General features: G+C 40.6%; 1 non-coding gene across 1 annotated transcript; it reads left to right on the top strand.

Moving 5' to 3' along the window:
* The first annotated feature begins 1,225 nt into the window (after positions 1-1,225).
* Positions 1,226-1,333, top strand: LOC112793307 (small nucleolar RNA R71). The gene has a single exon (XR_003198005.1). It is a non-coding gene; the product is annotated as a small nucleolar RNA R71 (small nucleolar RNA).
* The last annotated feature ends 12,078 nt before the right edge of the window (positions 1,334-13,411 follow it).

Genomic DNA, 13,411 nt, shown 5'->3' with positions numbered 1-13,411 from the left:
CAAAGATCCCTAGCTTCTCCATCACAGAGAGAGGCATGAGGTTTACACTTGATCCTAGGTCACACAAGGCCTTCTTGAAGGTCATGGTGCCTATGGTACAAGGTATTGAAAACTTCCCAGGATCCTGTCTCTTTTGAGGCAGTTTCTGCCTAGACAAGTCATCCAGTTCTTTGGTGAGCAAAGGGGGTTCATCCTCCCAAGTCTCATTACCAAATAACTTGTCATTTAGCTTCATGATTGCTCCAAGGTATTTAGCAACTTGCTCTTCACTGACATACTCATCCTCTTCAGAGGAAGAATACTCATCAGAGCTCATGAATAAGTTCAATGGAATCTCTATGGTCTCATTTTGAGCCTCAGATTCCCATGGTTCCTCATTGGGGAACTCATTGGAGCCCAGTGGACATCCATTGAGGTCTTCCTCAGTGGCGTTCACTGCCTCTCCCTCTTCTCCTAATTCGGCCATGTTGATGGCTTTGCACTCTCCTTTTGGATTTTCTTCTGTATTGTTTGGAAGAGTACTAGGAGGGAGTTCAGTAATTTTCTTACTCAGCTGTCCCACTTGTGCCTCCAAGTTTCTTATGGAGGACCTTGTTTCAGTCATTAAACTTTGAGTGGTTTTGATTAGATCAGAGACCATGGTTGCTAAGTCAGAGTTACTCTGCTTAGAATTCTCTCTCTGTTGCTGAGAAGATGATGGAAAAGGCTTGCTATTGCTAAACCTGTTTCTTCCACCATTATTATTGTTGAAACCTTGTTGAGGTCTCTGTTGATCCTTCCATGAGAGGTTTGGATGATTTCTCCATGAAGGATTATAGGTGTTTCCATAGGGTTCTCCCATGTAATTCACCTCTTCTATTGAAGGGTTCTCAGGATCATAAGCTTCTTCTTCAGATGAAGCTTCCTTAGTACTACCTGGTGCATTTTGCATTCCAGACAGACTTTGAGAAATCATATTGACTTGTTGAGTCAATATCTTGTTCTGAGCCAATATGGCATTCAGAGTGTCAATCTCAAGAACTCCTTTCTTCTGACTGGTCCCATTGTTCACAGGATTCCTTTCAGAAGTGTACATGAATTGGTTATTTGCAACCATTTGAATTAGTTCTTGAGCTTCTGTAGGCGTCTTCTTCAGATGAAGAGATCCTCCAGCAGAGCTATCCAAAGACATCTTGGATAGTTCAGAGAGACCATCATAGAAAATTCCTATGAAGCTCCATTCAGAAAGCATGTCAGAGGGACACTTTCTGATTAATTGTTTGTATCTTTCCCAAGCTTCATAGAGGGATTCTCCATCCTTCTGTCTGAAGGTTTGGACTTCCACTCTAAGCTTACTCAATTTTTGAGGTGGAAAGAACTTTGCCAAGAAGGCATTGACTAGCTTTTCCCAAGAGTTCAGGCTCTCTTTAGGTTGTGAGTCCAACCATGTTCTAGCTCTATTTCTCACAACAAAAGGAAATAGCATAAGTCTGTAGACCTCAGGGTTAACCCCATTAGTCTTGACAGTGTCACAGATTTGCAAGAATTCAGCTAAGAACTGATGAGGATCTTCCAATGGAAGTCCATGGAACTTGCAATTCTGTTGCATTAGAGAAACTAGTTGAGGCTTAAGCTCAAAGTTGTTTGCTCCAATGGCAAGGATAGAGATGCTTCTCCCATAGAAGTCGGGAGTAGGTGCAGTAAAGTCACCCAGCACCTTCCTTGCATTGTTGGCATTGTTGTTGTTTTCGGCTGCCATGTGTTCTTCTTCTTTGAAGATTTCTGTTAGGTCTTCTACAGAGAGTTGTGCCTTGGCTTCTCTTAGCTTTCGCTTCAAGGTCCTTTCAGGTTCAGGGTCAGCCTCAACAAGAATGCTTTTGTCTTTGCTCCTGCTCATATGAAAGAGAAGAGAACAAGAAAATGTGGAATCCTCTATGTCACAGTATAGAGATCCCTTGAGGTGTCAGAGGAAAAGAAAAATAGAAGGCAGAAGTAGGAAATTCGAACTTATCAAGAGATAATGAGTTCGAATTGTGCATTAAGGAATAGTGTTAGTCCATAAATAGAAGGATGTGAGAAGAAGGGAAGCAATTTTCGAAAATTAAGTAAAAGATTTTGAAAACATTTTGAAAAACCTTAATTGATTTTCGAAAACCAAGGGTGGAAAAGAAATCAAGTGATTTTTTGAAAAAGATTTTGAAATTAGAAATTAAAAAGATATGATTGAAAACTATTTTGAAAAAGATGTGGTTAAGAAGATATGATTGGTTTTAAAAAGATGTGATTGAGAAGATATGATTTGAAAAACATTTTAAAAAGATTTAATTTTAAAAAATATAATGACTTGGCTATCAAGAAAAGATATGATTCAGACATTAAACCTTTCTCAACAGAAAAGGCAACATACTTGAAATGTTGAATCAAATCATTAATTGATAGCAAGTATTTTTGAAAATGGAAAGAAATTGATTTTGAAAAAGATTTGGTCTTGAAAAATTTTGGAAACTTGAAAAAATTTGATTTGAAAACAGAATCTTCCCTCTTGTGCCATCCTGGCGTTAAACGCCCAGAATGGTGCACATTCTGGCGTTTAACGCCCAAAACTCTACCCTTTTGGGCGTTAAACGCCCAGCCAGGCACCCTGACTGGCGTTTAAACGCCAGTTTGCCCTTCTTCACTGAGCATTTTGAACGCCCAGCTTTTTCTGTGTAATTCCTCTGCAGTATGTTCTGAATCTTCAATTCTCTGTATTATTGACTTGAGAAGACACAAATTAAAAATATTTTTGGATTTTTAATAATGAGGAATAATCAAAATGCAACTAAAATCAAATAACAATGCATGCAAGACACCAAACTTAGCAGTTTGTATACTACTGACACTAATGAGAATGCATATGAGACACATAAACACTCAAGTCAAGAGAATTTAAAGATCAGAGCAATGAAATCATCAAGAACATCTTGAAGATTAATGAAGACACATGCATGAATGCAAGAAGAACAGAAACATGCAATTGACACCAAACTTAAAATGAAACACTAGATTCAAACAAGAAATTTTTGGATTTTATGATTTTGTAAAATTTTTTTTTTGGTTTTTTTCGAAAATTAAGTGGAAAAGAAAATAAAGATATCAAAATTCTTAATGAGAATTCCAGGAATCATGCAATGTTAGTCTAAAGCTTCAGTCTAAAGAAATTAGACATGGCTAGCCAAGCTTCAGCAGAACATTGCATTCAAGAGCTAAATTGATGAAAATCAATCAGCTTTGGTGATGATAAGAACATCACCTTGAAACACTAGAATTCATTCTTAAGAACTCTGAAGAAAAATACCTAATCTAAGCAACAAGATGAACCGTCAGTTGTCCAAACTCAACAATCCCCGGCAACGGCGCCAAAAACTTGGTGCACGAAATTGTGATCATCAATGGCGCCATCAACATGGTACGCACAATTGTAATCTCACTTCTTTATCACAACTTCGCACAACTAACCAGCAAGTGTACTGGGTCGTCCAAGTAATAAACCTTACGCGAGTAAGGGTCGATCCCACAGAGATTGTTGGTATGAAGCAAGCTATGGTCACCTTGTAAATCTTAGTCAGGCAAACTCAAATGGATATGGGTGATATACGAATAAAACATAAAGATAAAGATAGAGATACTTATGTAATTCATTGGTGGGAATTTCAGATAAGTGTATGAAGATGCTTGGTCCCTTCCGTCTCTCTGCTTTCCTACTGTCTTCATCCAATCCTTCTTACTCCTTTCCATGGCAAGCTTATGCAAGGGTTTCACCGTTGTCAGTGGCTACCTCCCATCCTCTCAGTGGAAATGTTCAACGCACCCTGTCACGGCACGGCTATCCATCTGTCGGTTCTCAATCAGGCCGGAATAGAATCCAGTGATTCTTTTGCGTCTGTCACTAACGCCCCGCCCTCAGGTGTTTGAAGCTCGTCACAGTCATTCAATCATTGAATCCTACTCAGAATACCACAGACAAGGTTAGACCTTCCGGATTCTCTTGAATGCCGCCATCAGTTCTAGCCTATACCACAAAGACTCTGATCTCACGGAATGGCTGGCTTGGTTGTCAGGCGAGCGCTCGGTTGTCAGGCGATCAACCATGCATCGTGTATCAGGAATCCAAGAGATATCCACCCAATCTAAGGTAGAACGGAGGTGGTTGTCAGGCACACGTTCATAGGTGAGAATGATGATGAGTGTCACGAATCATCACATTCATCACGTTGAAGAACAAGTGGTATCTTAGAACAAGAACAAGCGGAATTGAATAGAAGAACAATAGTAATTGCATTAATACTCGAGGTACAGCAGAGCTCCACACCTTAATCTATGGTGTGTAGAAACTCCACCGTTGAAAATACATAAGAACAAGGTCTAGGCATGGCCGAATGGCCAGCCTCCTAATGATCTAAGAACTAGATGTCCAAAGATGATCAAAGGATCTAAAATAATCCAAAGATGAAAATACAATAGTAAAAGGTCCTACTTATAGAGAACTAGTAGCCTAGGGTTTACAGAGATGAGTAAATGACATAAAAATCCACTTCTGGGCCCACTTGGTGTGTGCTTGGGCTGAGCATTGAAGCATTTTCGTGTAGAGACTCTTCTTGGAGTTAAACGCCAGCTTTTATGCCAGTTTGGGCGTTTAACTCCCATCCTTGTGCCAGTTCCGGCGTTTAACGCTGGGAATTTTGAGGGTGACTTTGAACGCCGGTTTGGGCCATCAAATCTTGGGCAAAGTATAGACTATCATATATTGATGGAAAGCCCAGGATGTCTACTTTCCAACGCCGTTGAGAGCGCGCCAATTGGGCTTCTGTAGCTCCAGAAAATTCACTTCGAGTGCAGGGAGGTCAGAATCCAACAGCATCTGCAGTCCTTTTCAGTCTCTGAATCAGATATTTGCTCAGGTCCCTCAATTTCAGCCAGAAAATACCTGAAATCACAGAAAAACACACAAACACATAGTAAAGTCCAGAAAAGTGAATTTTAACTAAAAACTAATAAAAATATACTAAAAACCAACTAGATCATACTAAAAACATACTAAAAACAATGCCAAAAAGCGTACAAATTATCCGCTCATCATGATCCTAATCACTTTGTTTTTCAGTATTACCACCGGATACATAAATGTCACAGACACTTTAACTGGGTGAACCTCTTAGGATTGTGACTCAACTTTGCTAGAATCCCCAGTCAGTGGTGTCCAGAGTTCTTAAGCACACTCTTTTTTCTTTGGATCACGACTTTAACTGCTCAGTCTTAAGATTTTTACTTGACACCTTCACACCACAAGCATATAGTTAGGGACACTGTTCCTTTGGAGTGCTTAGACCAAGATTTTGTTTCTTTTAGGCCCTTCTAACCATTGATACTCAAAGCCTTAGACCCATGCTCTTGCTTTTTGGTTTAAAGAGCTATTGGCTTTTTCTGCTTTTTATTTCTTGTTCTACTTGTTTTTTTTTCTTTTTCCTGCTTTTTCTTGCTTCAAGAATCAATTTTTTTTATTTTTCAGATCACCAATAATTCTTATCCTTTTTCATCATTCTTTCAAGAGCCAACATTCTTAATTCCAATTTCAAATATGCACTGTTTATTTATACATTCAGAAAACAAAAGCAATGCCACTTATCACATAATTGAACTATTCCTAATATAAAACTTGGAAATCATGCATTTTACTTTTCTTTTTCAATAAAATAATTTTTCTGTTAAGTAAGGTAAGAGATGCATGGAATATTTCATAGATTTAAGAAATCAAGACAGATGATCATGCACCAGAAACAGACAGTAAAGCAAAATACATGGAAAACAAAACAAAAAATAACATAGACAATAGGGGATTAAGGGAACGAATCCACCTTTGTGATGGTGGCTACTACTCCTTCTGGAGGATCTAATGGAGAGCTTAATCTTTTCTATGTCACGTCTTTGCCTCTGTTGCTCTTTCCTAGTAGCTCTTTGATCTTCTCTTATCTCATAGAGGATGGTGGATTGCTCATGGTGGCCTAACCTCAGCTGACCCACGTCTTAACTCCACTCTCCCAAAGAGGTGCTCAGTTGATCCCAAAAAATTTTAGGGAGGAAACTACATCCCTTGAGGTATCTCAGGAATTTTCTCTTGAGGCGGCTTCACATGCTCTTGCTGTGGTCCATGTGCCGATTCTCTAACAAGCTCCATCCTTCTTTTAGTGATGGGCTTGTCCTCTTCTATGACAATTCCAACTGAATTGCATAGGTGACAATTGAAGTGAGGGAAGTGGAGGCAAGTGCCTTTCCCTTCCTATTCCTTGCGGTTTTACCAGTCTTTGGTGCCATACTTAGGGATGGTAGAAGTTAAAAAGTAAAGCTTTTGTAACACCAAACTTAAGAACTTTTCTCGTTCTCGAGCAAATAAGAACAAAAAGGGAAGAATAGAGTAGAAGAAGAAGAAAGAGGGAGAGATAGAGGGTGAGGTAGGTGGGGTACGTGGAGATTCTATGGGACCCACTGGTCTTGAGAGGCTACAGAATTTAAATTTCCTGCCCCCTTCTTGGCATTAAATGCCCAGCTCTTGCTCCTGGATGGGGTTCAAAGCCAGCTAAGTACCTCCTGTTGGGCGTTGAACGCCCAAGGTCTACCTCCTACCTGGCGTTCAACGCCAGGTCTGTGCCTCTGTTTGGCATTGAACGCCTAGGGTTTGTCCCCTAACTGGCATTCAACGCCAGCAAGGTCTCTACTCTAGGGTGTTCTATTTCCAGCTCTGACTGTTTCTGTTTCTATTTTAACTACTGCACATGATCACAAACATTAAAAAGCAAGGGAAAACTCTAAAAATAAACTAAAATAAATGCAAATGAAAATAAATAAAAGAAATAAGAATAGAAATAGTCTACTCATGGTTGGGTTGCCTCCCAACAAGTGCTTCTTTAATGTCATTAGCTTGACGGACAACTCCTTTCAAGGAGGAAGGTAGTCATATAGGATTAAACTCTTACTCCTTACTGGGAGCGTCCTTCCTGTGCTCTCATGGATTAGCTTAATACGCTAAAGAGAGAGGCTCTTATTCACTGCATGAGGCAGGGTTGGGCTTGCAACAATATGCTGGTGTCCCTTTTTTCTACTTTCCTCTTCCATGAGAGCACATGCAAGAAGTTCGTTGTAAGGGGCAAAATTCTGAGACCCTATCCATCTCTGTAAGGAGTTAACCGTCAAGCTAGCAACGTTAAAGAAGCGCTTGTTGGGAGGAAACCCAACCATAATTAGTTATTTCTGTTTTTCATTAAGTTTATTTAAGTTATATCCATTTATTTTCATGTTTTCTTTAAGTTAGTGATCATGTGTAGTAGTTAGAATAGAAACAGAAGCAGTCAGAGATGGAAACAGAACTCCCTAGAGTAAGTCCTTTGCTGGCGTTGAACGCCAGTCAGGAAGGCTTGATAAACCCCGATTCCGTGGATTATCTTGTGCTTATTTTAGGGGATTTTATCACCTTTTCCCACATTTATTCAATGAAATAGCATGGTTTTGTAATTCTTCCTCAATTTGTGCTTAAATGTAAAAACATACTTTTTAGGCCCTTAAATTAGTGATTCTGATTCACCTTAATTCCATTCGATGCCTTGATGTTTTTGTTAGTGATTTTAGGTTTATAAGGCAAGTGTTGGATGGAAGAAGTGAAGAGAAAAGCATACAAAAGTGGAGAATGCATGAGAAAACAAGGATTGAGAGTGCATCAATGGACGCGCACGCGCATGATGATTTGCATCATCTACCCTTCTTTCTTGCAAAAAGAAGGCCATAAAAGAGCACAAATCTCATTTGATCAGTACAATTCATGCATTATTTGATGAATATTATGGTACACTACACTGAGATGAGTTGTGCTGAATTTCAGGTGAAAAAGGCATAAAAAATGGGAAGAAGACAAACAAGAAGCTGGGCGTGTAAACTGGCGTGCCACTCGGGAGCAAACGCCACAAAAATGCACTGGCGTGGCACGCCAGGAGCTAAGCGTGGCATGCTAGTACTAAATTCCAGAAGGGAGATCCAAGCATGCATGTGGGCGTGGCACGCCAGGGACTGGTTGTGGCATGCTAGTACAAAATTCCAGAAAGAAAAATGGAGGACACAAAAGGGGCGTGGCACGCCAGGTTGGGCGTGGCACGCCTGACCCATCAACTACTATGGGCGTGCCACTTGAGCAAAGGGGTGTGGCATGCCAACTCACCATCTCAAGAAGAACCTCCACTATGGCGTGCCACTTGGTGTCGAAGGCGTGGCACGCCGGCTCCAAAAAGTCACTTTAGCGTGCCACTTGAAGACCCAGGCGTGGCACGCCAAGCTTGAAGAGTGCACAAATACATGGGCGTGCCACTTGAGCTGCATGGCGTGGCACGCTGGTACAATGATCCAGAGAAGGGGCTGAAGGCAATTGAAGACTGGGCATGCCACTTGAAGTCGAAGGTGTGGCACGCCAACCTCTCAACCTCACTTAGGCGTGCCACTTGAGCAACCAGGCGTGGCATGCCAATGAACAATATAACATGAGCAAGGACTGGGCGTGCCACTTGGTGTCGAAGGCGTGGCACGCTGGTGCCCGAAATTGCAATCACACTTTTTGCAATCCGCACAACTAATCAGCAAGTGCACTAGGTCGTCCAAGTAATACCTTACATGAGTAAGGGTCGAATCCCACGAAGATTGTTGGATTGAAGCAAGCTATGTTTATTTTATTAATCTTAGTCAGGATACCAATAGGGTTCTTTAGCCTCGTATAAAGTAAAAAGGGCATAAAATAAATAGTTGTTACTTTAATAATGGAGAATATGTTGGAGTTTTGGAGATGCTTTTTCCTCTAAATTTCAACTTTTCCTTGAAATCCTTTTCCCACACGCAAGGTTCCTTCCATGGCAAGCTCTATGTAGGGTGTCACCGTTGTCAATGGCTACTTCCCATCCTCTCAGTGAAAATGGTCCAAATGCTCTGTCACAGCACGGCTAATCATCTGTCGGTTCTCAATCAGGTTGGAATAGAATCCATTGATTCTTTTGCGTCTGTCACTAACGCCCAGCCTTCAGGAGTTTGAAGCTCGTCACAGTCATTCAATCCCAGAATCCTACTCGGAATACCACAGACAAGGTGTAGACTTTTCGGATTCTCATGAATGCCACTATCAATCCGGCTTATACCACGAAGATTCTGATTAAGGAATCTAAGAGATATTCATTCAATCTGATGTAGAATGGAGGTGGTTGTCAGGCACACGTTCATGGATTGAGGAAGGTGATGAGTGTCACGGATCATCACCTTCTCCATAATTAAGCGTGAATGAACATCTTAGATAAGAACAAGCGTGTTTGAATGGAAAACAAAAGTAATTGTATTAATTCATCGAGACGCTGCAGAGCTCCTCACCCCCAACAATGGAGTTTAGAGACTCATGCTGCCAAAGAGTGTATAATTCAGATCTGAAAATGTCATGAGATACAAGATAAGTCTCTAAAAGTTGTTTAAATAGTAAACTAGTAACCTAGGTTTACAGAATATGAGTGAACTAAGATAATTGGTGCAGAAATCCACTTTTGGGGCCCACTTGGTGTGTGTTGGGGCTGAGACTAAAGCTATCCACGAGCTGAGGCTTTTCTTGGAGTTGAACTCCAAGTTATAACGTGTTTTGAGCGTTCAACTCCGGATCATGACATGTTTTTGGCGTTTAACTCTAGACAGCAGCATGTACTTGGCGTTCAATGCCAAGTTACATCATTTATCTTCGTGCAAAGTATGGACTATTATATATTGCTGGAAAGCCCTGGATGTCTACTTTCCAACGCCATTGAGAGCGCGCCAATTGGACTCCTGTAGCTCCAAAAAATCCATTCTGAGTGCAGGGAGGTCAGGATCCAACAGCATCAGCAGTCCTTTTTCAGCCTAACTCAGATTCTTGCTCAGCTCCCTCAATTTCAGCCAGAAATTACCTAAAATCACAGAAAAACACACAAACTCATAGTAAAGTCCAGAAATATGATTTTTGCCTAAAAACTAATAATATTCTACTAAAAACTAATTAAAACATACTAAAATATACATGAAATTACCCCCAAAAAGCGTAGAATCCTGCATGCCCCAGAAAGCTTCTGATTGCCTTAACATTGGCAGGTGGTGGTAATTTTTCAATTACCTCTACCTTAGCTTGATCCACCTCTATTCCCTTGTTCGAGATTTTGTGTCCAAGGACAATTCCTTCAGTCACCATAAAGTGACATTTTTCCCAGTTTAAAACCAGGTTAGTCTCTTGGCATCTCTTTAAAACAAGTGCTAGATGGTCAAGACAGGAGTTGAATGAGTCTCCAAATACTGAAAAGTCATCCATGAAGACTTCCAGAAATTTTTCCACCATATCAGAGAAAATTGAGAGCATGCACCTCTGAAAGGTTGCAGGTGCATTGCACAGACCAAATGGCATCCTTCTGTATGCAAATACTCCAGATGGACATGTGAATGCCGTTTTCTCTTGATCTTTTGGATCTACTGCAATTTGATTATAACCTGAATATCCATCCAGGAAGCAATAGTACTCATGACCTGCTAGTCTTTCTAGCATCTAGTCTATGAATGGTAAAGGAAAATGATCCTTTCTGGTGGCTGTATTGAGCCTTCTATAATCAATACACATACGCCACCCTGTAACTGTTCTTGTAGGAACCAGTTCATTTTTTTCATTATGAACCACTGTCATGCCTTCCTTCTTAGGGACGACTTGGATAGGGCTTACCCAGGGGCTGTCAGAAATAGGATAAATAATCCCAGCCTCTAGTAATTTAGTGACTTCCTTCTGCACCACTTCCTTCATGGCTGGATTCAGCCGCCTTTGTGGTTGGACCACTGGCTTGGCGTCACCTTCCAATAGGATCTTGTGCATGCATCTGGCTGGGCTAATGCCCTTAAGATCACTGATGGACCACCCAAGAGCTGTCTTGTGTGTCCTTAGCACTTGAATTAGTGCTTCCTCTTCCTGTGGCTCTAAGGTAGAGCTTATGATTACAGGGAAGGTATCACATTCTCCCAGAAATGCATATTTCAGGGATGGTGGTAGTGGTTTGAGCTCGGATTTTGGAGGTTTCTCCTCTTCCTGAGGGATTTTCAGAGGTTCTATTATTTTCTCTGATTCCTCCAGATCAGGCTGAACATCTTTAAAGATGTCTTCTAGCTCTGATTCGAGACTCTCAGCCATATTGACCTCTCTTACCAAAGAGTCAATAATATCAACACTCATGCAGTCATTTGGGGTGTCTGGATGTTGCATGGCTTTGACAACATTCAACTTGAACTCCTCCTCATTGACTCTCAAGGTTACTTCCCCTTTTTGGACGTCAATGAGGGTTCGGCCAGTTGCTAGGAAAGGTCTTCCTAGAATAAGAGTTTCACTCTTGTGCTCCTCCATTTTCAGTACCACAAAGTCAGTAGGAAAGGCAAATGGCCCAACCTTGACAATCATGTCTTCAATCACGCCTGATGGGTATTTAATGGAGCCATCAGCAAGTTGAAGACATATCCTGGTTGGTTTGATTTCTTCAGTCAAACCAAGCTTTCTGATAGTAGATGCAGGTATTAGGTTGATACTTGCCCCAAGATCACATAAAGCTTACTTGGTACAAGTACCCTCTAATGTGCATGGTATCATAAAGCTCCCGGGATCTTTAAGCTTCTCAGGTAAGCTTTTCAGAATGACTGCACTGCATTCTTCAGTGAGGTAAACTTTTTCAGTCTCCCTCCAATCCTTCTTATGGCTTAAGATCTCTTTCATGAACTTAGCATAAGAGGGTATTTGCTCAAGTGCTTCTGCAAACGAAATCTTTATTTTAAGAGTCCTGAGATAGTTTGCAAAGCGGGCAAATTGCTTATCCTGTTCCGCTTGGCGGAGTTTTTGAGGATAAGGCATTTTGGCTTTGTATTCCTCAACCTTAGTTGCTGCAGGTTTATTACCTGTTGAAGTGGGTTGGGAAGCCTTTTTAGAAGGGTTGTTATCAGCACTTGTATGTGACTGATCTCCCACTGGCATTTGAATGCCAGGGGTGGAAGCTGGAGTGGCGTTAGACCCCAACTCCTTATCTGTTACTGGCGTCTGAACGCCAGAACTATGCTTCCCTTGGGCGTTCAACACCGGATTCATGCTTGTTTCTGGCGTTGAACGCCAGAAATGAGCATGGTCTGGGCGTTCAGCGCCAGCCTTATTCCTCTCTGGGCTCTGATTGTCCTCAGAGGGATTTTGAGTAGCCATTTGTTAATTTCTTGGCTTCCTGCTGCTTTGAAGTGAGGTATTTAATGTTTTCCCACTTCTTAATTGAATTGCTTGGCATTCTTCTGTTATTTGTTTTGACAGTTGCTTTTCTGTTTGCTTTAACTGTACTTCCATATTCATGTTAGCCATTCTTGTTTCTTGTAGTATTTCCTTGAATTCGACTAGCTGCTGAGTTAGAAAGTCTAATTGCTGATTGAATTCATTAGCCTGGTCTACAGGACTGAGTTCAGCAGTTACTGTTTTAGCTTCTTCTTTCATGGAAGATTCACTGCTTAGGTACATATGCTGATTTCTGGCAACTGTATCAATAAGCTCTTGAGCTTCTTCAATTATTTTTCTCATATGTATAGATCCACCAGCTGAGTGGTCTAGAGAAATCTGAGCTTTTTCTGTAAGCCCATAGTAGAAGATGTCTAATTGCACCCACTCTGAAAACATTTTAGAGGGGCATTTTCTTAGCATCTCTCTGTATCTCTCCCAGGCATCATAAAGGGATTCATTATCTCCTTGTTTGAAGCCTTGGATGCTTAGCCTTAGCTGTGTCATCCGTTTTGGAGAGAAATAGTGATTCAGGAATTTTTCTAACAGTTGTTTTCATGTTTTTATGCTGTTCTTAGGCTAGTTATTTAACCACCTCTTAGCTTGATCTTTTACAGCAAATGGAAACAGTAATAATCTGTAGACATCCTGATCTACTTCCTTATCATGCACTGTGTCAGCAATTTGTAAAAATTGTGCCAGAAACTCTGTAGGTTCTTCATGTGGAAGACCAGAATACTGGAAGTTTTGCTGCACCATGATAATGAGCTGATGATTCAACTCAAAGCTACTAACTCCAATGGAGGGTATACAGATACTACTCCCATATGAAGCAGTAGTGGGGTTAGCATATGACCCCAGAGTCCTCCTGGACTGTTCATTCCCACTTAGTTCCATAATGGAATAAAGGAGATGATATGTATGTTGATATTATTTATTTAATAAAAATTTTATTTATAAAATAAAATAAAAACGAAATAAATAAAAGAAATTGAAAATATTTTGAAATTGAAATCTGAATTTTTATATAAAATTTTCGAAAATGTAGTTTAAAATTAGTTAGAAAAGATATTTTTTTGA

This window comes from Arachis hypogaea, chromosome 3 (genome assembly GCF_003086295.3).
Source record: "Arachis hypogaea cultivar Tifrunner chromosome 3, arahy.Tifrunner.gnm2.J5K5, whole genome shotgun sequence".
NCBI lineage: Eukaryota > Viridiplantae > Streptophyta > Magnoliopsida > Fabales > Fabaceae > Arachis > Arachis hypogaea.
This window is presented reverse-complemented; position numbering and strand designations above follow the sequence as displayed.